Here is a 27,263-nt window from a genome sequence, read left to right as displayed (position 1 = left end):
GAAATAGTTACATAGATCTACAGGTGTGGTCATGGTAGTTTAAGAAAGGTCTAGGTTGGAAATATTCTTATTGATGTTGTAGTCCAGAGCTTTTCCAATTTTGATTACAAAACCTGTTTACCTGTATTCTTTCGTTCCTAGTCAATGACTCCAACCAGTATCCCTCTTCTATTCTTAGACTGCTTAACCCAAAAAGGTCCCTCCACCCCTCTAAACATGAAGAAGATGCCATTTTGATGACTAATGAAGAAAGTGGAACACCCTCTTACTCTTTTACAGATGAAGTTCTAATATCGGTTCTCCCAAGTTCACAATGACTTCTTTTCTTTCTTTTGGCTCCTGTTCAATGACAAGAAAATCTCGTGTTCCTTCTTGTTTTTACAGAGAGTACCCCACATTAATGTGACCTCAACGGTGAGAAAACTGACGCTTTTGTACTCCCTTTCTCCTAACCCTTGCCGAAATGCCAAGAATAGATCAACTCCTCAAGGAGAAGGCAATTCCTTTAGGGATTAATTCAATTACAGTGTCAAAGACTGGGTGGGGAAGTGTTCTTAGTGCCTCAGTCAAGAGAAGAAATGCTCTTTAAGTAGCTTCATATTTCATGTGTGGGCGGCTGAAGCTTAGGGGCTTAATGCGATTAGTGATGCTTCCCAGCAAGGCCAGGCTTTAGGGGATTTTCTAGTTCTCTGCTCTCTCTCCAAAAGGGATTCTTGTGTTCTGCTTGTCAAGACAGACCAGGTAGTGTTTGGCTCTGAGGCCCACTGTCATGGACATACCAGGCCACTGGTTCTCACTGAGCCTGTGGCATGGACATTTCGACTGTGATGATCATTATCAATCCAGAAAGATGATCATCATACGCATGAGTTCAACATAACTTGATGTCTGCTCTAAATAACACATGTGGGATATTATAAACTATGTTAGTTGAAGCTATAGAATTGTGTTATTACAAGACTGTGAAGGATACATATGTAGGAGGGCTTGACACATAGCAGGTGTATACTAAATCCTGAGGGTAACCCTGAGGAAGAAAAGTCAGATTACATAGGACTGCTAGCCAGAAAGGACAAAAGATATTGGACTTGTTTCACTATCCCCCATCAAACTTTTAAAAAGTTGGTTTTTTTTTTTTTTTTTTTTTTTTTTTTTTTTTTTTTATCTTTAGTTATGTATACCTGGGTATGTCTCTACATGAGTACAGGTACCTGAAGAGGCCAGCAGATGGTGCCAGATCCCAAGAAGCTAGAGTTGCAGGTGGTTGAAAGTCACCTAACATGGGTACCAGAAACTGAACTCAGATTCTCGGCAAGAGCAACGCAACTTTTAATGGTTGAGGCACCTTTTTAGTGACATATCAGTTTTTTTTTTTTTTAATCCAACCAGCTTGGGATCAGAGGTATTTCAGATTTGGGAATTTGTTAGATTTTGAAATGTCCATACTGGTAGAACATCTCCATTGTAAGACTCCAAAATCCACAATGTTCCAAAACATGTAAGCAATATAAAAACATTTCACTTCGAGTGCATCTCAGTTTCCAGTACTCAGCAGCCGTGTGTAGCTCATGGAACCCTTACTGAACAGTGCAAGTTCATGCTTTACCCAGAAGGCCTCATTAAAACCTCTTCCCAGTCAAAGAGGCTAACTGTTACTTACTCCTTTTTACAGATGCAGGCAGTATATTGCATCTACTGGCCAGATCCTTTATAGGAAGCAGTCAGACTAGTACAAACACAGAATATGGCCGTAATCTTGTCCTTCAAATATAGTGACACAGGTTTTACAGGACTTTCAAAACTATGGGGTCTTATGCTTTCAAAAGGTCCTTGAAAATGCAAGGAGGCTGGCGAAGGTTTATTCCTTTCTTCTTCCCTTCTCTCTCCCTAGCATCTGGGGAGTGGCTGCAAGGCCTTGGCCTTCCTTGGCTTGCAGCTGTATCGCTCCAACCTCTGTCTTTGCTATCACATGGTCTCTTTCCTCTGTGTTTTCTCTTTTACAAAGTGGATCTAGTACGAATTCATCATTTTGTTTTGTTCTGAGACAGTTTTTCATTCCATAGGCCAGGCTAGCTTGGAACTTACTATGTGACCCACGCAAGCCTCGAATTTGATGCCATTCTCCTGCTTCAGCCTCAAGATTGTGAGGACTACAGGTATGAACCACCATGCCCAACCTTCATCATGACTAATTGTGTCTACAAAGATCTCATTTGCCAAGAAGGTCACTCTCTGAGGTTCCAGCTGGGCCTGGATTTGGGGGCAATAACAGCACTGTACAGATGTCTGCTTGGATCTGTGACTCTGCAGGGCACTAGCTGCACAACACTGAATGAGATGCACAGAGTCTCCGCGGCCCAAGAGTCATAAGTGGGACAGAAGATAGACAGTGATCACATAACCACACAAAACTGGTCTTGGGAAGGAGACGTTGAAATAGGACCTGGCAGGAGAAAGAACTAGTCTCACACTACAGGAAGCACACTACTTGGCAGCCTCAACTAAATCTTATCTGTCTTGAATACCCAGGGCCTGGTATGCAGATGATGTTCAGAGATTGGGTATTATAAATTAAAAAAAAAATAGCATCTCCTTACAGAAATGGACATAGGTTAAAAAAAATCCCACTTATTTCTAAGTAAGAAAAATGGAAGCCCCAGGCAAGCTTCTCTTCCCCTCCATCACAGCATTTTTTCTTATCGTATATCAGATTGGCCTTGAAGTCAATTATTTTTCACTGTTTATTGAGAACAATAATTTAGCCTCATATTAAAATAACACAGTTCTTTTGTCTTAATAACACGCTCTTGGATAGCCATTGTTGGAGAATATTATTTTCAGATGTTTAAAATTGATCTTTGGTAGTCTTGCTCAGCCTTCACCCACGAAGCTTCCTTTAGCAGTAGATGGGAACAAATACAGAGGCACAGCCCCTCTCCCCAACTGAACAATGTGCCTCGTGAGAGACCTTGGAACACACGGTCTTCAGTGGAATGTCTTCATCAAACCCTTCCCTCCCCTCAAGGCTCAGGAAACTGCTTGGAAGAAGAGGTGGAAAGATTGACTGAGCCACAGAGGGTGGACGACACCTAGGAAATGGTGTCTTCCAGAGGCAACAGGACTGATGCACATATTGACCCACATATGAACGCATAGACTGTGGCAACAACAGGCACAGGGCATGCACAAGTTAAAGCTATGGCATCCCAGCACTGAGAGGAGGGGGTGGATATGAGCTCCCCGCTCCAAAGACAAAAAGAATGAAACCTGTCTTTGGACCAAACAAGTGCTGTAAGGCATGGAGAGCACTGGAATGACTGAGAATTTTAATCTTTGTGTGGGAAACAAGAGGAAGAGAGTAAAGGCCCAGCTGTCATGGTGGAAGTGCGGGGCTTACAGACGTTCGTGAGAGATACAGAAAGATACCTTTATGGTTGCAGGATGCCTTTTTCTTTCTTTCCTTCTTTGTTTTTTGTAGATGTTCAGACATGATTACAAAGCGGTCTTTTTTGCATCGGACCTCATCTGACATTAAAATATATGCAGCTGGCTGTGTTTGTAGGAATATGCTGGATTATTGCCAGGATCAGTGGTCAGAGCCTTTATCTCATTTTCAATGCAGAGATATTTTGCCTTTGTCAACTTTTTTCCCCTCCTTCCTCCCTTAGCAATTAGACTCCTCTGTTAGGTTTTTGTTTTTCCTTCCCATATTTATTTTTTTGCAAATATAGTAATATTTTTTTCTCACTTCGTAAAAAACCTGGAGCATTCCAAACATTGCTTTACAGCTTGCGTATTTTCCTTACCAATATGCACCGAGGAGCTTTCTATAGCAATGCACAGAAGTATCTCTCATTTTTAATGACTTTGTAGTACTCCCTTGTCTGAATGTATCATAGTTATTACAGAGCTGTGACACTCTAATTCCCCATGTATCATAGCCCCAAAATGGCACGGCTTGGATAGAGATTTATATTGTCTGATTTTCTTTTTGGAAACACCAGCCCCCAAATAATAACACAGAGACATGATTAATTATGAAAGCTTGGCCTTTAGCTTAGGCTTGTTTCCAACTAGCTCTTATAACTCAAATTAACCTGCTTCTATTAATCTTTGTTCTGCCACGTGACTTGTTACCTATCCTCCACAATGTAAGTCTGACTTCTTCAGTGTCTAGCTGGCATCTCCCCAATTCTCTTCCTAGAGTTCCTCTCTCTCCCCAGAAATCCCGCCTACTCTTTGCTGCCTACCTATTGGCTATTCAGCTCTTTATTAAACCAATCAGAAGGTGCCTAAGCAAAGACACATCTTCACAGTATACAAAAAGATTATCCCACAACAGACTTAGCTGTGAAATATTGATCTCATATTGAACTGGAGGATTGTAGGTCACAGTCAGAACTGATGTGACAGACACTGTGGTGGGTTGATATTCTCATTTTCACCAACAATTTTTTGACAGGTCGTCTAAACCTAGTCTCAGCTTCCATACCTGTGAAAGATAAGGTACTGCTAAAAAACTGAAGCCCAGTCAGACTTTATCCTCGTGATCTCTTGCTCACAGCTGGAAACCAGCTGTTTGCCAGTAGATATTTGTCAACCCAGCTCCCTAGAAGTGAAGCTCTGATCTGACTCATTTGCTGATTACCATGGTGTAAATGTGAACACAGTCAGTCCTACCAGCCAGTGTCAAGCTGCTAACAGTTTAATATCCAGTTTGCAAAATTTCCAAAATGTAGCAGCTGGCTGATGGAATAGGAAAACCGTTTAAAAATGAGCATGACACTCAGACGTTAACTCCTTCAGACGGAAGGTACAGCCTCGAAGCTCAACTTATATCTTGGAAGATTACAAAGAGGAAAATCGAAAGAACATTATCTGTGAACTCTGCTACCTTTGGCGTTCCCCGAAGCTTCCTTTAATTTGTGGCACAAAAAGAATTGCTTAGAAACAAAGAGACTCGCTTTTATAAACGGCTTATTGTCTATAAAAATGTTCGCTTCATTTAGTCAAAGTTTGTTATGCTAGTATACTGTGGAATTTTGATTTGTACCCCAAAGCTGCATATTTCATCAGCTTAGACTAGTGTGGTCAGAGCTTCAGAGGAAGGGGTACAGGACAGCCTGGTGTGCTGTTAATGCAGGGACACCCCTGTGTCCTTGCTGTGTAGCTCCTCTGCCCTCACTCTCTTTTCCACACTGTCAACTGTGCCCCCACAATGATGTTTTGATCCGTCTCATCTCATTCAAGCCCGAGGGGGGGGGAAAGCATTTAAGACTCTAGTTAGACGGCTCATATTATAGCAATCTCTCCAATGGGCCAGCAGAACTCAAAATCTGACTTCTTATTTTATTGCTCACATGTAAAACCAACAAGAGTGGCATCAGAGTATGTCCAAAGCTATCTGATGTTTATTCCTTTGTATAAGATTTCGAAGAAAGGCTACTCTCTCCCCTTTCATTGGCCTTGAGAAGCAGCCGACCATCCCAGCACACAAGAAATTAATTACCCTAGAGGACCAGGTGCAACCAGTTAGTTGGTTGCCATGGTAACAGAAGCGCTACATCTTGGATTTTCCAGTACAGTGTCTTATTTCATAAAAATCTCCTCCTAGGGCCTTTTCGTAAAGCATCAGCACAAGTGTGGCTTGATTGCTGAATGTGTGCATTAACACATAAACAGGAAAAAATATTTTGCCAAATAATGAATCCTTGTTGTTAAATGAGTTAGTTTCTGAGGACATTTTTAAAAACCCCATTGAAAATAGCAACTTTTGGGGACTCTCTCATCTCTAAGAATGATACTGCAGGGCCGGATGGAAATGTAAGTTTAGCCCAGCATGAGAGGTAACCATGGCTATCATCCAAGATGACTTCAATAAATTTAGTCCAATAACCCCATTTTTAATTCTTCTGAGGAGATCCCCTTATACAGCCTTTCCCCTCAAATTTAATTACCTTAAAAATAAATTTAAAGCCATCACTCAAAGCAGTGCTTAAGTTACTCTGTACAACCAAAACTTAGTCAAGAGTGATGCGCCAGTGTTGATGTCTTCATTCTGACAGACGTTCAATTATTACTCATGTAAGATGCTAATGTTAGGGGAACGTGTGGGATGAGGGTCTAGGAATACTCTATGTTGCTCTTCCAACTTGTCTTGTAAGCTTCCCACTATTCCAAAAGCAAGGGTTGATTAGCAAGTAATTCATGGCCGTTGATTGAAACAGACCAACTAATTAATTATAAGTGGATATGTTGTGTTGGGTTGGCAATGGGATTAATTTGGGAATCTTTCCTTCAGGCTTTTATACTGAATTTTAGTTGTATTCTAAGGAATGAGCCAAGCCTTCATTTGGGGGGTTGTTTTTGCCTTTTCTTTTACAGCATCTGTAACTTCAGCAAGACCATTACTTTCATTATGGTAAATGAAAATGAATGACAAAGACTTAAATGAGAGCTTTAGCTATCCTTGAAGCACTGACTGTCTCAAGTTCAAGTGTTTGATATGGTGCATGATTGCTGGAGGCAAATTAGTTTTATATTTACTTTTTTCTTTTGAAACAGGGTTTCTCTGTGTAGCCCTGGCTGTCCTGGAACTAGCTCTGTAGACCAGACTAACCTTGAACTCACAGAGATCTATCTGCCTCTGCCTCCCAAGTACTGGGATTAAAGGCTTGTGCCACCACTGCCAAGCATATATTGACCTTTTATTAAGTCAATCCCACTTGATATTTGACTGACACATTCACAATAAACTGGCATTTTCTCTCATTCAAAGAAAATTCCTTTCTTCCAACTTCTCAGGGCAAATAGCTCCTGAAGTGAGATGTGAGCCTCAAATCATTAAATAACTCTTGTTTCTAACATTGTAAAGAAAGCTTCTAACCTTCTAACATTGTAAAGAAAGCTAAGAGATGTCAATGGTTTATTTGGGGGGTATATATTAATTAATGCTATTTTATGGCTCATTAAATATTGGATGACATTTCTTCTATCTCTAATTTGGCATACATTAAGTGATTATTGATTAGATGAAGAGATGAACTTGCTGATTAATGTGATGATTTTATATTTAGCCACTTTTTAAAGAGGGTTTGGAGACATAGACATAACCTATTTGCAGAAAAGTGTATTCCCAGGAGTGCATTCACCATGGTTCTGTTGCTGAACAATCCATCTGAGTTTATCGAGTCTATTATAGATGGAACTTGCAAATCATGGAACTAGCTTGGCCTGGGTCTATTCCAGGGTTGGGAACCCTCTAAGTTTTGTGCATTTTAATGTTCTTCACTTTGATCTGTGCTTTGCAGCTGCTGTTACAAAGATCAAGTGAAGTGTAGCATCCAGTCTGTCATACAGAAATAAATAAAAAGAATACTTCTGGTCAAGCTAGAGTAACAGGAATTGAATCTTCCCTTCGGTATGGAACAAACTAAACATCACAGAAAAGAGGGAACAAAGAATTTGAAGGCACTGAATCTCAGGAAACAAAGGACAATGATCTTTGAAAACTGAAAAAAAAAAAGTGAGGTGAGGGTGACTGTGACCGACAACCAGCTGCCTGATGAAAAACTCAGGAATTGACGTACAGAAGGGAAGTAGAGAGGGGTCGAGGGGTCTGTCTGAGCTGAAGGACTGAAGGCAGGGTCACAGCAAGGTCAGGTTATTACTGGAGAGGACAGAGTAGCCCGGAGAACTCTAGAGATCCCTAGAGAGCACTCCTGCACCCCTAAGTCAACAGTGAGCATCAAGCAGGGACTTCATGGAAGACATTACTTAAAATAAGGAGGGAATCCATCCAGCATGTTGTAGGGATGGGCAGCACACACAGCTAGGCCTAGTTCATGTTCCACCAAGCTAGAGTAGGAATCCTCAGAATCAAGGGAGCCTTAAGTGGAGAACCAGGGAGAGTTTGCCTCCATAAAATGATACAGTTAAAACAGCTCAATACGTGGAGAAAGTTAGATCTAGACTAAACATCGGTAGGACTTCTTCACAACGAAAGCAAAACCTGAAAGCAGTTTCCGAACAACCTAATTGTTCTTCAAAACCAAAGCTCAAGAATATACATAGGAAGGAATACAGAAATATCCAGTTCCTTACAAATTCAAAATCATGTTGTCTGTTGATCAATTAGAGCTTATTAAAAAGCAACACAACAGGATTTCTACTGATGAAAAACTCAATTGTAACAGCCTAGAAATGGCATTAATGGCAGAGCACAGTAGACAAGTATGTTAAAAGTCATTGTGACTATATTCCATAAGGTAAGTCACTATAGAAGAGATTAAGCATGAAAAGATAAAGACTTTTTTTTCATTGAACTTCTTAAAACCTACAATGTCTGCAGTGCCTTTTGCTCACTTGGCCTTCCATCTTCTGTCACTGAGTTGATTTATCCGGTTGGTGACAGTGATGATTTCTTTGACACTATTAGAACCAGTGTTTCTAGGCTTCCATCATTGACTGGGGGCCAGTGGTTCCCCAGGAACCCTCCTGGTTTGCGACGCTAGACTGAGACTGCTGAGGTACCCAGTCTTGTGGCCTGAGGAACCACGACTCCTTGGCCTCTTCAGTGTGAGACAGAGATTGTGGGATTCCTCAGACTCTAGAGCTTCAGTCTCAAGGACTGAGTGAACTACAGTATTCTCAGCCACTCATATGTGAGACAACTGATGTGATTTTGATAAACGCTTACTTAATACATTCTTTATGTTTTTCACCCATTCTATTGGTTCTGTTCCTCTTGAGAACCCCGACTAGCACAAATTAAATAAGATTAACAGTAGACTAGATAACCCAAGAAAAGATTAATATTGTAGACTGAATCGCATCCCTTCCAAAATTCACTCATTGAGGCCCTAGTCCACAATGTATAGTATTTGAGATGAAGGCTTTGTGTGTGTGAATATGGGGAGTAACTCGGGTTAGAAGAGGCTATGAGGGGAGGGGTCCTTATAAAAAGAGAGGGGGCAAAATGTCCCTCACTCTGCATGTGAGAACACAGAGAAAAGGCAGGAGAAGGCCCTTATGGAGCCACAGTGGTCTTCTAGCCTCCAACACTATTGTAAGACCTCTGCTACTTAAGCCACAAAACTCTACCATTGTTTTGGCCACCTGCAATGAGGAAGAATTACTAAACTTGAAGAATAGCTAAGAAAACATTCAGAATGAGGTCCAGAAAGGAAAGAATTTTTTTCCAACACAAAAGAAAGCACCAGCAGACTATTGGATAGGTTTGTCCTCCACCTCACCTCACCCCTAAAATTTCTATTTTCGTAGGAGGAGAAAGCGCAGAGAACTTGGAAATCAGTGTTTGAAAAATGTCCATATTTGATAAAACTATATACTTATGTGTCAGAGTAACTGGACACCCCAGCACAAGAACATGAAGAAAAACACAAGGTAAATCATAACCAGATTGCTGGGCACAAATGATAAGATCTGTACTGGAAGCAGCCAGAGGAAAGATACAAAGTACACAGAGGAACAAGGTGGAGGGTGGCAGATTTCTCACCAGAAATAATCCAAAGCAGAGCACTCTGCTTAACACACTGAAAGAGGAAATGGAGCATGTCTAGACTGTGTGAGGCCCTGGATTCAATTCCCAGGACAAGGAGGAGGAAGAAAGGGAGGGAGGAGATGGAGGAGAAGGGAGGAGGAGGAGGAGGAGGAGGAGGAGGAGGAGGAGGAGGAGGAGGAGGAGGGAAGAGGAGAAGGAAGGGGGAACAGAATGAACAGCAGCAGCAACAACAAACAAAACAAAGCCATCAACCTAGAACCCTAGACCCAGTGAAATTATCCTTCGAAAACCTAGTACAGACTGGAGGTATGACTTAGTGGTGGAGCATTTCCCTAGCATTCACACCACAGTGTCCTGGGTTCGGGCCCAGCACTGCAAAACAAAGAGATGAATAAAATGGGAAAAAAATCACAAAGTTAAAAAAAAAATCAGACCAACACTCCATGGAATACTGGAGCAAACCCTTTCCATCAAAGGAGAGTGATGATGGATGGAAGCCGGCAGCGTACCAAAGGAGCCTAAACTCAGAACACAAGAGATGGCACCAGTGTTTATAGAACAGTGTTTATGTCTTTTTTGTTACTAACTCTTTTTAAAATATATTTGTCTAAAGAAAATTAATGACGCATGTGGAGTTTGAGGCACACATAGGACCAAACGTATGAAAAAGTAGACCAGTGTCAGAGACAGAGGAGTGTCTGAAGGTCCTTATAGCATGTAAGAATATGACAGAGCCTGTGATGAATAAAAAACATCTACAACACAGCTACTAGGTACCACAAAAAAAGAGGAAGAGCTACAAAGTAACACAGGGGTAAAGAAGACAGGATGAGTGACGTGACTCCACGTTATACTAACACAGCAGCACACAGTCTCGGCCAGAAGAGCAGACTGGATTCAAATGGAAGACCTGACTATGTGCTATCCACAAGAAGCACAGTTTCAATCCAGCCACAAAGTCAAAGGTAAAAGACCGGAGAAGATCCACACTCCTGGGTGTGATTAACCCAAATACTCAGTAGAAGCAGAGATAACTAAACCCAGTACAAAACAGTCATAAAAATAGGCATTCGGCACTTAAAGCAATGTTGGGGGACAAATATACTAATTGAATTGGGAAATGCGTTAAGTTAACAGGACGAAATGAGGAAAAAATTAGAGAAAAACTCCCCCCGCCCCAGAAGGTTAGCGGTGGTTACCTGTAGGTTATATAATTTGGGGTGATCTTACTGACTTTGCTTTCATCATTCACTGCTAATACAAAATTTGAAAGTCAGCTCTCAAAACATCTACCGGGCTACATGCCTTTGTCTAGACCACACTACAGGTTCCAAGCATAGAAACTAGGTTGCGGTTTTAGCCATGCTCATTGCCCTTTGGAAAGTTGAGGGCTTTTTTTTTTTTTTTTTTTTTGAAAAATAAAGTTTGTGATGAAGACTGTATTTCTCCCACACCCATCAGGCATCTGCCCGTCCCAGACCCAGGCTGTGACTGCTTCTCACTCAGTGCAGAATAACTTCTATACATCTCTGTGGTGAAAGACCCAGACAGAGCCCAGTCTGCCTTCAACTGGTTCTTTGGGTAACTTGTTACTGAGTAAGACTTTTCTTCAGAGAGACTGTAGAATCACAGCAACATTAGCTGCTCGAGCTGTTTCTCAGAGCCCAGTCTTCACTTCTGGACAGATGTCGGCAAAAGGTGTGATACCTAAGCGTTACTGTTATAAGTCATGGTCATCGTTGGGGTGGCTTGCTCATTAGTGTTGGTAACTGACCTCTACATTTGATCTGTAGATTGAGAGAGGTTAGTAAATGACAGATTGGAAACAAGTTACAATGTAGAAACTTGAATTATGATAGACTTGAACACAAGGAATTGAGAACACATTATTAAATCTTAGGTGTGTTGGTAATGCCACATCTTCAGGCAGGTGGCTCCACACAGTGGCTGTCCTTGCTGTAACTTTCACTTTTTGCATATATATTGTGTGTGTGTGTGTGTTGAACATGACAGTCGGTTTATGTTAAAAGTATGCTATAGAGAGGATGTCAGTTCAATTTTTATTTCCCTTTGGAAGTCGTTTTTTATTTTGAATCAGTGGGATATATCCATCTCATTTTAAGAAGAATGCCAGTGAGGGCTGCACATTCATTACACGGAACCTGGGTTCATGACCAGCTGCCACCTCGCCCACACACTCTTGCATGCTTTCTTTCACTAGCATTTGTTTCTCCGGCAAGAGGCCTCCCAACGGCTAATCATGGAGTCCCTGCAAAGAGATACTTGTAGAAAACTTGTGGGTGTTACTGAACCATGATTTGGAGGTGATGAGAAATCATACGATCTTGGATTTTCTTGCACGTTGTCTTCTTTGTGTTGTGTTCCAGAAGCTATCCTGGTGTTTGAACAATGTGTGATGACTTGGTGACAGAGAAAACGAGAAATGAATGAAGAGGAAACAGAGGGAAGTGCTGGGAGCCTTTGTTCTTGGCGGCACCCTGTGAGTTGCTGAGTACAGACAACACTATCACATCTGACTTCACCGGCCTCTCAGTCACCTTACTTAACTGAGCCCTGGAAACACAGCATTAAATCAGCTTCCTCCTCACAACGGAAATGCTTAATTTAGTGTCTCACAATTTTCGCCTAAGTTTCTGTAATACCCTGCTAGTTGGTCTCTCTGACCCTCTTAGCCGTCTCCTGTAATCTACCCTGTAATCTATTTCCTACCAACTACTAAGGATTTTACTCGTAATTCTGATTATATGTGTTCCTGAGATCAGGCTTCAGAGAGTGCCTGAACCTCCATTATAATCAAGATAAAGGCCAATCATTTTTATGTGCTGTGGTAGCCGAAATGTGGATGTGGGCAAAGTGTAGAGACTTATAAAAATCTTCAGTCTAGAATCAAGGCCCCACTTCTGATCACATTCTATCGGCTAGAACTCAACCACATGTCACACTTACTGCAAAGGAGGCTGGGAAATACATTCTATTCATGTGCCTAGGCCAAAATGAGATTGTTTGGAAGTCTAGTTAGCCCTATCTACTACAGTACATTGTTTTTTAAAAAAACTCCATAGCAACCATGATAAACATTCATTAACACAGACGTGCTCTCACTAGCAGAAGAAAAGAGAACTGACATTTATTGAATGTCTACCACGTGCTTTGCATAGCTGTAGGAGAGCGTCTCAGTCTCTGTTATGTCCGGAACTTAGCAGATTGTCTAGCATACAACTGTCCCAGAAAAATCTTTGCTGAACTGAAGTTGGTAAAAATATGGAATTTTTAAAAATATGAAATGTTTAAACAGTTTTCCTAATCGTATTGGTAGGTTGACCATGTTTAGTCAAGAGAGGGCAGACTCTTTGGCTTACCAGACAGTGAGAGGTCCTACATCCCTTCGCAGGCCCGTTATGGAGTGATACTGGGAAAGCATAGTTTCTTCTCCTCACCCTTGTACTATTGGCAGCATGAGGGACACCTCCAGAGGGCACCCAGGGCTCTTGTGTCTGAGTGCTCAGGGCCAGTCAGGATTTCCTTTGCATACTGCAACACTGCCAGTAACTAGCCGTCTTGGCTGGAGGCACTGACCTCCATCTCCTAGTCTTCCGATGGACGCTATTGAATTTCATGAGGTAGAAAAGCTCCTACTGATGGGAGATGCATCTCTCTCAATGACATCTCATATGGCAAATGTCACTTTCATAAAACTCCGGAACTCTGCCTTTCAGCTTCAATATTGAGTGCCTCTTTTGAGCGCCTTCTATAAAAAAATAACGTGACACTGTCTCAAGAGATCCATCCACAAAATGCGGGCATTTTCCCCCTCATTTTCTTTCAAAGAGGCAAGTGTCTTACAGAAGAGCAGACCTGCGAAGCTGGATTCAGCCCTTTTTGTGCCTCTGCTCTGCCTCTGGGGAGCCTGAGGGTGGGAAGTGATGGGAGGAAGTGTTGCTTCTGGTGGATGCAAATCATTGAGAAAAGCCAAGCCAGGGAAGTGGGAGGCACTGAACTCTGAGCTCCATTTAGGGAACTGAGTGACAGTTTTTATACTCTGTTAACTTTTGCAACTGTTTGGAGCAGCTTTCTCTCATGAATCCAGTCAGAACTAGACTGTCAAATGATTACTTCATGTTTCCACTCACATCTCTTTAGCCACTTTGTAAATGTCCCCCCACCCACCCCACCCCCCCTGCTGGGATATTTCCAACCAGTTACCTATGTCTCCAAGCTGTGAGGTAAATGCTCACCAGACAGACAGGTCACACATGGCTCCGGCTGCAGGACCTGGCCCTAACACCCAAGTGTTCTTCTGTTATTCTGGACAACCCCTGACTGAAGCTAAAATGAACTTGCGAGCCTGGGTAGACTCTAGCTTAAGATGAGCCGTGATGGAATTGGCCAGAGGATAATTAAGATGGTTTCCTACTCAGGAAACTTCTTGCAAAAGTTGGTAGTTGGGGAAGAAATGCAGAAAGGGAATTTTCAGGTATTATTTGACAGCTGAAGCAATGGAATGTTTTTTCTTTCAGTTGACAGGAATTGCCTCTGAAAGTTGTTTATCTTAACTGTAGAGGAGATGTGTGAGATGAATGAATGAGTCCGTGTGTGTGTGTGTGTGTGTGTGTGTGTGTGTGTGTGTGTGTGTGTGTGTGTGTGTTTTAGAATTACCTCACCTCTGATGCTGGCAACAGTGACTGGGTAATGATGCTCCAGGCACTCTCACTCCTGTATCCCCAAATCCGGGCACTGACTAAAGTCCTTCTCCTGAACCTAAGGGATTGTTTGTGCTCATGGTATCTTCCTGGCTTTTCCCTGAGAACAGATCTCTCTCTCTCTCTCTCTCTCTCTCTCTCTCTCTCTCTCTCTCTCTCTCTCTCTCTCTCTCTCTCTCTCAGGCTTAATAAAAACATTTTAGAACAAGACCATGAAGAAAGACATTTGTGTGAAGTTGAAATGGATTCCAATCTTTACATTTTCACACTGCAAAGGTGAGGGTACCTGAGTTGGAACTGGTCTGTTGTAAAATGATGGCAGGGAATTAGGTCCACCACTGGTCATGTGAATGTGGGCATGCTGTTTGTTCTCTCTGAACAACTTTCGGGAGACAGGAAGTTGATTCTCTCCTACCATGTAATTCTTCCGAATTAAACTCTGGTCCTCAGGCTTAGCGGCAAGGTGCCGTTATCTACTGAGCATTCTTGACAGGGCCAGCAGCTACCTCCCTTATGTGTGTGTGTGGTGATCTCAAGCCTTTAATCTCAGCACTCAAGGGGCTGAGGCAAATGGATCTCTGTGAGTTTAAGGCCAGCCTGGTTTACATAGAGACTTGTAGGCCAGCCAAGGCTACATTTTATTTGCTGTAAGTCTGGCTTATCATTGTTGAACTTTTATGACCTAGCTTTAAACATATGATTTATTTTCTCTCTACATAATTATTGTTGATTTAAATAATTTTTCTCCTTCACATTTTGACCAAGTCTTTTGTATTTCTGTGTGACTGAAAGCTTTGCTCAAACAGACTGTGCTAATAAATTTCTCATAAATCAAACTCACTATTCTCAAGAATCCGGCCGAGTTTAATAGTAATCCCACCCCAGTCAGCCACTGTAAGTCACTGTTTGGGAAGATCTACATTCCTTTCCTCTAATGAGTCCATATAAATAGCTCAAAATTGTGTACAAAGAGGGTTTAGAATCCTTCCTACCACATCAATATTTCATCTTAGATCCCATAAGCTTCCTTGGCCTCTTTAAGAAGTATGGAAAAAGATAATATAAACACAGTGTTCTGCTTATAAAAATATCACCCTGAATATCTACTTGTGATGCATTGCTTCGGAAAGTGGCCACAGTTCTACATTCCACCCTTGATCGATGCATTTTGTCACTAGTCCCATGAAAAAAGTAGTCTGCTTTCCTGTTACATCAGTCGTGGCTGCTGTCTTGATTTACTTTGGCCAAAAGAATGTGGTCTCACCTCTGACCTGGGCCATATGCAGCTTTCACATCTACTTTTTATTCCCTCGGTCCTGGGAACAAGCCTGGGCTAGCTTGCCGGGTAAAGAGTGATTACGTGGAGCAAGGCCAGTCTGGGATGGCCAAGACCACCAGACATTAGGTTGAAGCCAGCCAACTGCCTGGTATTGGAGCGACCCTCAGCCAAGAGGAGAAAGACTGCTTACCCAAGCCCAGCCAAGAACCAGCAGAACGGCCTAGCCAACTCAGTCACGGGTGAAAATTATTGTTTATTATCTCACATCGTTTGTAGTTGTTTGTTATATAGAATAATTATGACAACAAAAAACTGATGTGTGAGCTAACAAAGGAATGCTATGATCTCCCAGAATGGCCATGAACATTTGTAGAGGGTTGGCCTTGGAATAGCAGAGGAGAAATCTGTTTTGTTGGTCCCAGAACATGGACCTTCACTTACTAATGCAATGCCCGAAGCAAGTCCTGTTCCCCAGCTTGAGAAGACTGCGTCTATACTATTGTCTAGCGCGCCATCTCTCTCAGTTAAGGACAGTTAAACATCAGAGACCAGACTTCTCAAACTGTAACACATAGACAAGTGTTTGTCAGGGGTCAGATCAAGGTCAGACAAAACATACCTTTTTTTTTGTGGAATGTGAACTTTGTTGAGGACTTGAGGCAAAAGTAATATAGCTTTTATACCAAATTAACAAGTATATTATAAACCAAAATTCAAAGTTTAACGCATTTTTACAATATAGCACAATCACCCATTTCTCTCTTCTAATGTCTCTCTCTCTCTTGATTGTAAAAAATATTTTATTTATTATTGTAGGGAGGCATGCATACCATATGTGTGGGGGTCATACATGTAAGAACAACTTTTTTTCCCCTTCTACCAAGGGGGTCCTGAAGATTCAGCTCAGGTTGGCAGGGGCCATCTCACCAGCCCTCTCACCTAATTCTCATGTTGAAATCCTGCCTCACTGTATGATGGTATTTGGAAATGGAGTCTTTGGAGGTGATGATGTAATGGGAGTGGAACCTGCAGGGTGGGATTAGTAGCTCAAGGAGGAGGCGCAGCAGAGCTTTTACTCCCCACACAGTAAGGATTCGATGAGAAAGAGGCCGTCAGTATCCCAGAAAGAGAGCCTTTCCCGGAACCCCAACATGAACCATTACCTTGGGCTTCCAGTTTGTAAAACAGCCTAAATTTCTGCTCTGGAGTAAGACCCTGTCTCAACAAAACAGTCACAGAGAAATGAATCACTGTCCATGGGCTTAGATTTTTCCTCTACCAGTTATTAACTCACAAGGAGGAGTTCCCAGGAATCAACTTGGAAGGGGGTGGGGCTATGGGAGCCAGAAAACAAGTACCAGGTAAGCATGGCTCTCAGGTTACACCACGTTTCATTTCAGGAGCTCCTGCCTCAAATAAAAGGGCTTTGTTTGTTTCAGTGAATGTCCCCTGCAAAATGTGGGTCATACTAAAATTATCAGCTGTTTATCTGAGATGGAAATCTACTGGCCATCTTGAGTTTTATCCGGCAGCTCTGTTTAAAAGCCAGTTCTCCACAAAAGCAGAGAGCTTTGCAGGATGTAAGGAGGATCAGCTTTGACTAGTTAAGTTTTCCGTTCTCCCTAAAGCCGACGTTTCAAGTCCTTGGTGTGGTTCATCTCTCCCACCCAGATGCTTCATCTCCCACCTTCTGCCTTTCCCATGGCCACATTTGTTCTCAAGCCACTTTCTGAGAGAGCCCCTCACCTGCTGATCCCCTCTAATTGGCCTCATCTGATAAGCACTAAATCCCGAGTTCTGGGATACTTGACTCTAACAGGATAGTTCTCCGTGTTGTGACTATCTCAGCTATTGGAACGAGAGCTTTCCAGGCTCGGTGTCCACAGCCATCGTTCTTATCCCTAACTCCACAGCACTCTAACTGACATAGGGTGGGCGCCCAACATCGAACTCAGGTGCTGTACTCACTCTACAGAGACATTTAGAATATTGGCACCAATTAATTCAAGGTACTTTTGAAGATTATTATTGTTCCTAGCCCCCATAAAGAATCATGAAAAACTCAAGTCAAGAAACTTTAGGTAGGGGCTAGAGAGGTGTCTTTCAGTGGGTGAGAACATTTGTTTTTCTTGCAGAGGACCAGGTTTAGTTATCAATACCCCTGCCAGGTGGTTGACAATATCTTGTAACTCCAGTTACAGGGGATCCACCACCCTCTTCTGGCCTCTGTGGGCATCACATGAACACAGCACAAATAACAGAGAAGCAGGGACATGCATATAAATAAACTAAAAAATAATTGTTAAGAAATCGAAAAGAAACCTTAACTAGAGAAATCAGCAAGAGGGCCTGGTACGTAATTACATTGTTGGTATTCAGTTACTCTTTGTTGAAAGGATCAAGAAATTCTTATTTAAGTGTGTTTGTTTGCATTTTTAATGTTTCTTCATTATGTTAATCCGTTCCAACTCTATATTGTGTAGCAGGATTTTCTTTCATTTCCATATATTGGGATATATATATATATATATATATATATATATATATATATATATATATATATATGAAAGCTGTTTCTTATGTTTCCACGTGGGCAGCTCAAACTCACTTCCCTTCTATATTCATCCCATTTGGTTCTGAGTGTATGTACATTTCTTTCTCTTCCCTCTGCAAAGAAAACATTTCATTTTATCAGCCAGAAGAAATACATAAAAATAGCTGGAAGCTTCCAATGGGAAGCCAAAACATAGAGAAATCAGAATCAGTAATTTGCAAAGCAACTGTAACTCTCAACATTGAATGAAAGAAGGAATTGGAAGGCCCAGTTAAAGCAAAATTTAAAAAGAGTCTTTTGGGTGAGCCCTGCCCTGCCTGAGAGCCTGTGGAAGTGAAATCAACACAAACCGGTATAACCCCGGATGTCTGATTCTATCCATTTTGCATTCCTGTCTTGTAGCAATTGACTGTAACCTTCACAATATAATGAATGAATTGTGTGGCATCACAGGGGTGTGGGAGTGGAAGGAGGTGGAAGATTTAGGGGAAATGTCAGACTTGAGTGGGAGCTAAGAGCCTGTGATTGCACTCATTGGCTTCACACAGCGGAGGCTAGGAACCAAATGGAACTGGGGTGCAGAGAAAGAAGTGGGGAATTACATACTTTTTTTTTCTTAATTAAATGCTTCTTGTGTTTTACTTCCTGGCCTTGACTGATAACTTGTTTTGCCCTCCTTATATCAAAACAGCATGATATTGTCTACAGGGGGTATACGGGGCGGGGGGGAGGATGGGGCACAAATTTTCTTATGGTTATAATGGAAATAAGTTTTGGCAGCAGACACGGATGTGTTTGTCCAAGGGAAAGGCTGTGTTTGTCAAGGATTTGCTTGGATGCGGCTCCCCTCCCTGGGAATAGTTATTTACTCTTAATTAGCCCTAAATACAGTTGAGCAGAGTCAAGGCCTTATTTTAAAGCCGTCATTGCTGCTTCAAATCTGACTGCAATAGAAAAGAGTGACTGGCAGTGATTAAAGAGGCAGTTGATGGGGACGGATTAGAATTCATCATCAATAATGGAATCCAACGAGAGGGACAACATGTATTTTATGTTCCCATAAACACAGAGTTAGTTCAAGGAAGCCCACATAATAGGACCTGTGGCAGGGCCTGAATTGTTCTGAATTTAATTTAGAACAACATAAAAGATCCAATATCAGCTGCAGGGCAGCAGCCCAACTTTAGCTTGGGGGAGGCATCTGTTAGGAGAATGAAAGCAATTTCTGCCGTTTGCGCTGAGTCCCTTCTAATCAGAAAGAGCCTCATAAACGGCGAAAGTGATCTCACCTTCCCCGCGTGACAGCACAAGCCACCTTCCCAGCTGCCCCATCGTCCTCTTTAAACCAGCTTCTCTCTCTCTCTCTCTCTCTCTCTCTCTCTCTCACACACACACACACACACACACACACACACACACACACACACACACACACACACACTACATAAACACACAGACACTCACAGATACAGAATTTCCCACCTATAAACCTGATCTAGCTAAATTGCTCTGGGAACCATGGAAGGAAATGATTTACTTCTCCGGGGGGCGGAGGGCACTCAGTGGTGGAGCTCATCTTTCCGCTCCTTCGTGCTTTCCTTGGGGTGAGTCTCCTCTCAATGCTATCCTCATCCATACTTGTTCTCTGCCACTGTAGCCTCGGCATTGGCCAGCACTGGAATGCCTTTTGAAACTTTGCCAAAGCATATACTGGTTCACCTCTGTAGATCCCAGGTCACATCTCCAACAAGGCCAGAGATTCCTGTGATCATTGCCACATGTCAGTACTGGTTCCACTCCTCCCATAATTTTCTACCCAGGCTGATGACCAGAGGAAGTACCTCTTCCTTTCACTCCCAAAGGAATGCCCACATTTCCTGCTCTGCTAATGGAAACCACCCTCCCTAGCTACCCCCCCCAAACTTATAATGAATCCAAACCCTCCCCTCCCAGTTTCTTGCAGTCCTGATCTAGGGGGAGTATAAGAACCTGCTGTTATTTAAGTCTCCCCTCATTTAAATTAGATCTCTACTTGGGAAGCTGATCTAATCCCACAAAACTTCCCTGGAGGAGGGAGCAAAGCCTCCCGAGGCTTGCGTGGCTCCTGTGGCTCCTGTGGCTCTGCCAACCTTGCTGCCCTGAAAGCTGCTGCCCTGGGTTCTTCCTGGGCACAGACTCTGATGACAAGAGCCTGAAGACTAGTGTCTCAGAAGGTGAGTTTCCAGACTCGGGCAAGGTGTGAGAAGGAAGATGGGAAAGGAGGGAGGGGACAATGTCTTCGTCACAGTTGCTGGCCATTTCCGTGTATGATTCTCGGTGCTTGAGCCATAAACATTAGGGGAGGAAGGAAGGAAGGAGGAGGAGGGGGAGGAGGAGGAGGAAGAGGAGGAGGAGGAGGAGGAGGAGGAGGAGGAGGAGGAGGAGGAGGAGGAGGAGGAGGAGAAGAAGAAGAAGAAGAAGAAGAAGAAGAAGAAGAAGAAGAAGAAGAAGAAGAAGAAGAAGAAGAAGAAGAAAGTGAGAAGAGGTGACCAGCTGTACAACACGAATCTTACTGAGCAGAGTGAACAAAACCTGTAAGTCTCCAGTGGCAAAGGTTCTATTATTTGTTATGATTATTATCGTTGTTGTTGCCATAGTCGTTAAAGCCTACTCTTTCTATTTGCTTCACTTGATTTCTACCTGCAAGGGATGTGTATGGAGGTTTTAGCTAAATCTGCAATAATGCAAGGATAACTATAGTCCATCCTGTGAAGGACTAGACTTGACTTTACAGGCTCCATTTTAGGTAAAGGGCCACCATCTCAGACCACCTGCTGTACTCAGTTCCAGGAAGGACCAGAGCAGTATCCTCCTGCAGACATCCTGTCTGCGGTTTATGGCCCTTGAAGATATCTAGATAATCCTGCTAAGCAGTCTAGGTAATCCTGTTCAGCGGGTTGTGGTTCCCTGCCAAAAGTCTAACCCAATGGTTTCAAATGCGGGTTTGAGCCCAAAGTCTAGACCAATAGTTTTAAAAAATCACCTCGCCCCATATTCCTTCTACTCAATCCCAAGTTGCCAATTCCCGGTTTGTGGTTTTTCCCTATAAAAACTCTCTACACCTGGGCTCGTGGCCGCTGCCACATTTCCTTCTGTCTGCTGTGCGGTGGCCCAGGTTGAACCTAAATAAAAGAACCCTTATGTGCTTGCATTGGAAACTGGCTCCTTAGTGGTCTCTGGGGGGTTTCGTGAAATGGGTACAACACATCTTTCACCAAGACAACACAGGAATCACACAAAGTGCACCGCTGTTTTGTACAACAGCCTCTGCAAGTCTGTCTTAGCTCTAGGGCAAAGGAGCAAGATGCTCTTTGTGAAGTTCATACTGATTATGCCAAACGTGGCTACAGGAAATCTCACTCCCTTCCATCTTTCTGTGCATAATCTCTAGTGGATAAGAAAGAGAAGGCTGCAAATGGCCTAACACATGCACAGCCACTGTAATTCCAGGCAGTGGAGAGTCTGACAGAGCCCTTTGGAGAAATTACAAGTCGAAATATGTGACTTAGGTGGAAGCCAAGGCAACAGAGGAAAGGATTGTTTGGCAGTTACTAATGGAAAACATTTCCAGAATGCAGCTACCTGGTCTCAGCTGTGGAGTGGTTGGCAAAGAGAGGCCCCAAAGGACTTCACTAGGCTGTAGTTGAAATAAAACTAGCAACTTGTCCTGATAAAGAAAATTGGTCTAACTGTTAGAGCTATCCAACTTGTCAGGTTTCAAACCCAGGGCATTCAGTTGCCTAATGTCTGTGATGGTGGTATGAGGGAACAGTGCTCTGCGGTAGAGTTCAGAGACATGCATCCCGATGTCAAGGCTCATGCTTGGGTGCCACCCTTTCCTGTTTCATTTATTCATTCAGCATGTGTTGCTTGTTGACTTACTATCTTGCAGACATCCTGCTAGGCACTGGAGATGAACCTGTGGGTGAGAGCAGAGGGAAGCAGTCCTCAGAGAGCTGACGGAGACAGTGGTGAAGAAAACAAGTACCTTGTCATATGTTCACCGCTGTGATGGAGGATACACAAAGCAGGGTCAGGAGACACAGGGAAGTGACAGCCTGGTAAACTGAGTTCCGGTGGCCTTCACTTATGGCAAACACTGTGTTAAGTGTTGCTAGATATTTTCTCAGTCTAGTCAGGAGAAGAGAAGCCCAGACAAATTAGGTGATCTGCTGATTTCACTTAGATACGACAGGAAGTGTCGAACTTGGAAGTTGGACCCAGACTGACCACCCTTCCAATGAATACCAAACTCAAATAGAAACAATAACAGCTGTCCATATTGATGATATTGGTGACAGCTATGTGCAGGTATGGCATGGATGTTTTGCATTTATCAAAGAGATATTTATCAGAGCTCCTAAATAATAAAACCTCTCTCTCTCTCTCTCTCTCTCTCTCTCTCTCTCTCTCTCTCTCTCTCTCTCTCTCTCTCTCTCTCTCTCTCTCACACACACACACACACACACACACACACACACACACACACACACACACACACTTGATTCTGATAATATATCCTCTCTACTTGACATGTGACAAATTCTGGAAAACAAGACCACTCGTCTGTCTCGTTACAGTTTGCACCAATAAGCATCAATGTCCTGATCCCTTCCCCCGCCTTCCCCCGCCTCCTCTCTACTACACCTGCCCTCACCCACACCACTCTCCTGCCGTAGCCTTCTGTCATTTATTAAATACGCCAAGCAGACATCAGCCTACGGGGCCCTTCCACTTACTCTTCCCTCTGCCTAGGATACTTGCTCTCATGTACACTCACACCAGCCCTGCCATCTCCTTGAAAGGATACATCCCCTGGGTGGCAGAGAGAAAACAGCACTTGGCCTGGGTTGTCCCATCCTTTGCTATCTCCCTCACATCGTTTCATTTTTCTGTATAGCTCTTATCACCACCTGACACATTTTACATGGGTTTTTTTTTTTTAATTGTCTGCCTTTTCCTATTAAAAGCTGAGTTTTGTATACCTCTGTCTCCCCAGCAACCAGGACAATGACTGGCAAATGATAGACATTCAATAAGTAATTTTAAATTAAATGATTAAATTATAAGGAATACATCTTATTAAAAAGAACTGTACACCTGGAAGAACATTGCCAGCCTAACACAGAAAAAAATGCACCGTACAGCATCGGCTTCTAAGCAAGGTTAATGTCACTTAAGAGAATAACAACTCCTTTGAGACAGATAGAATAGGGAGCTATTTCTTGGGCTCTTGTCATCAGAGAGTCATTGCAAGGTAGATTTCACTGTTGTTCAGGGACAGAAATGTTTAACCCTAACCTGGTCCTGGGTGGTTTTTGAACCGGCATTGAGGGAAGAATAAAATTTATTTGTAAGTGAAACACAGACGGATGGAAGATGATGGGGAAATGGAAAGTTACCTTTCTCAACTCGGTGAGTTTGAATAGCCTAGCAGATATCCAAAGGAGGATGCCAAAAGTTAAGGTAAAGCTTTGGGACTGGACTTTGGAGCCATCAGGATAAATGTGATGTTTAAGCCCTACAATGGGGGATGAAACCTTGTGATAGAGCCTCGGTGTACAGACGCCCAAGTCCTGATTCTAAATGGCTTTGCATGCATTGGTTCCAATGGCTTTAGTCTCTTCTGTTTCTGTCTTTCACTTGATTTTTCTGGAATTTGGCTACCATCTCTTGAGGAGTTTTATCCTACCAGAAGCACTGTCTGCTTCCAGCCTCACTTCTATGCCCCCTCTGAATCTTCCAGATGAGGCACTGGGCGTAGCTGGGAAGAGCTAATCCCTCTCTCTTCTGCCCTGATCTGAATTCATGATCACTGAGTTGGGAAGAGTAAGACACAGTAGTTTTGTATTGCTCCATTTTTAGATAAGTTTTTTTTTTCTACTCATAGTTGCTGGTGCTTCTCTCTTGAGGCATGCTCTTTGGTTTTCTTAAGCCAATATGTGAAAGAGCTGGCTGCTGTAAAGATTCCATATTAGTAAACTCCTATGGAGAGACCACACAGATCTTTTGAGAGATGGCCAAGGAACAGCAGCTGTTCCAGCATCCATATGTTTTGATTCTGCCTAATGTTTACTGCCAGGCATAGAAATGTAGAAGCCTTCAGATCATTCTGGTCTCCAGCCTCAAGCTGCCCAGCTGGCTTTGCTAAGCTTGGTGGAAGAGCTATTGTTGTTTCAAACAAGAAAGTTCACATCACACACTTTGATAGGCAGCATTAGGTGACTGCAACATCAAGGAAATGCAAGAATTAGTATGTACTGCCATGGAAAATGGGTGGATAGGAGGTGAGAAAATAGAAACAATGTGTGGACCATTGGTCGATAGTTGGTGCTCAGGTGGAGATGGAGTGAAGGGGTAGTATGAGGAAGACGTGTACATATGATAGGGATCACATTTTCTTCTAAAATGGGAGATATTAAAATTTATTTGTTGAGTATTAAGAATAATTCTTCAAAGAGGAGCCATTGATTTAGGAGATCCATGAATGCTGAATCAAATGAGCAATGCCTTTCAGAAGTTGGAAAAGTAGTTGCAAAACTACACTTTCCCTCCACTAGCATAAAAGAAAAGTGAGGCGGTGTGACCTGAATGTGGGTCTGCAGATTTACTGTCGGGCAGATCATTTCCTTCTCTCTTAGTTTGCTGGGACAAAATCAGGGACTGGATGGCTTAAAGAAGAACAGTTTGTCTTCCCCCCATTGTGGAGATTGGGAACCCAAGATTAAGAAGTCAGCATGCCTGATGTCTGTCTGGTAAAGGTTCTTTCTTTGGGCTGTCTTGTTTCATCCTTACTAGTCAGGGAGACAGTAATCTGATCTCTTCCTCCTTGCTTAGGGACTCCAACCCTATTGAGTGAGACCCCTACTGTATGACCTCAAGTAACTTTCATGGGTCTTAGGGACCACTTTATTCAATCAGCCAATTTGTCAGCTTTTTGTGTAACTTTAATTACCTTAAAGGCCTCTCCGCATTTTCATGTGTATAGTAGGACAGACCCATCAGGTCGAGGAACTTGGCTCAAACCAGTTGCCAAGGCATGCACGTAACATACTTCTTTTATGAGCCAGCCTGAAGTCTGCCCCAGCAACAGGCACTGTCAGAGTTTCCTGTTCGCTGTTAGAGTTCCTGATCATGCCCAGCCAATGAGGGACAGCCACACAATGCCACCAGATTGGGACAAGTTTGGGTGCTGGGAGGAGGGTATATAAGGCCTTCCCCGTTATTGAATAAACGAGTCTGCTGTTTTCCTTCAACTGACTCCTAGTGTCTGTGTCATTGATGCTGAGCCTTCCCATCCCCTCCTCTGAGGGAGCCGTTGGGATCCAACAACACATGTGGTCACACTGGAATAAGGAATCCGACATGTAACTTTTTGAGTGTTCTACTGTCTTAAATAAAGTAACAGGGCTTGGCGGTGGCATGGTGGCTAGTAGTACTTGCTGTAATGAGGCTCAGTATCCCAGGTTGGACTGCTCTCAACTCTTTGTAACTACAGCTTCAGGGGATCTGATGCTTTCTTCTGGATTCTGCAGGATTGCTTCACATGTACACACCCACCTACATATGCACTTAATTAAAAATAAAAATAAAAATCTTTAAACATAGCTTTAAAAATAAAAAGAAAGTGACAAAATCATCCTTCAAAAAATTTTTCTTCCTTCTATTAGCTCATCCAAAGACAATTAACTTTTCTTAATCTTTCAAATTAGTAAATTATCCAACCTTTAGAATCTGGAGGTTGTCACTATCCAGCAAAACATTATGTAATGATGGGGATCTACACTTGTGACATCCAATGTTGAGGTCACCAGCCTGTGTGCTTATGGAGAACTCCAAATACATTTTTATTTTATTAATCCTAATTGATATAAATGGTCATGTATGCTTAATGAGTACCTCATTGGGCAGCACATCAAGATAAATTAGTTCAATTTATTGAATACTGGAGTTTAGAGGGGGTGGAGGTATAACAGGGATAAAGGGGGACTCGGTATTGTCGTCTTTAAAAGCAGCAACTTAACAAACCCTGGACAGTGTTCAGTACACAATCTCTTGGTGACCAATCAGTTGTTTGGTTAGCAGTAGAGAAAACTTTATAACTAGATGAAATCAGGTTCAGAAGTTTCTCCCGAAAGATATATCATGGTGCCTGAAATCTACGAGTTTTTGTAAGTCAGAACTACTAGAGACAGACTGGAATAGATAAGGGAAGCTCTTGGATGGTGGTCTTACAAGAACAGCAGATATTTAGCAGAAGTTTCTGAAGGTCTAGAATACTCCGTTTGGTGTAGGGTTTGCGGGTGGGGAAATGAAAAGAGAGAAGGGGTTACAGAGGAGCCCTGGCTTTTGTGTAGGTCATATCTAGTGAGCTGACTACATGCAAGGTGTAAGTGTAAAGAAATCAAACCCACTTATGGGCATCCATGGCCAGAAATGAACAAGTAAACAGAGATGAATGCAAACCCTCCTCTCTGTTTTGAAATTAGACTGAACCCCAGATGTCAATCTTTACTATGAGAAAAAATGGACCTGGAAAGTCCTTTAAAAAACTCCTCCACTTTCCCATGCACTATAAAAAAATGACTTCAGTGATTCCTCTCTTAAGGGATACCACTGTTAAATGTGGAAATGACTGAAACCTATTGGAAACCCCTGAAATGCAGCTAATGCACCTGTAGCTCGCTTACACGAAGAGTCTCTCTTTGTTTCTTGGTGTTTGGCTTCAGATAAGTTGCTGCCCTGAGCCTGTGCTCCACTGCCTTCTGTTTGCCCAGTCTTTGCCTGACTACCTTGATGACCCTTGTAGACACAAAGGCAGTACCTGCTACTGTTGTGTGGAACTAGGGCCAGGCGAGCTGACTCCAGATGGAACCCATGTTCTCCCTGAGGTTTTTGTGCTGCTCTTACATATCTTGTTTTGGATGGGCTGGGAATCACGAATTTAAAAGCCTATCGACACCCATTTTCTGTGTTTGGGACATGACTTGAAATGTGATTGCTTGGCTGGGATATCACACACTCATATCCACTGATTGGCGGACTGTGTACCTTTGGGTGTTTCCGAAAGAACCAGTAGAGTGACAAGGTCAGCTATGTAAATCTGCTCTGCAGGGACCAGGAGTTTCTAGGGGAAGCCCTTTGCAT

The sequence above is a fragment of the Peromyscus californicus genome, unplaced genomic scaffold, assembly GCF_007827085.1.
Source record: "Peromyscus californicus insignis strain IS unplaced genomic scaffold, ASM782708v3 Scaffold_21__1_contigs__length_65335640, whole genome shotgun sequence".
In the NCBI taxonomy this organism is placed as follows: domain Eukaryota; kingdom Metazoa; phylum Chordata; class Mammalia; order Rodentia; family Cricetidae; genus Peromyscus; species Peromyscus californicus.
The sequence above is the reverse complement of the archived record's forward strand: the minus strand, read 5'-3'. Positions refer to the sequence as shown.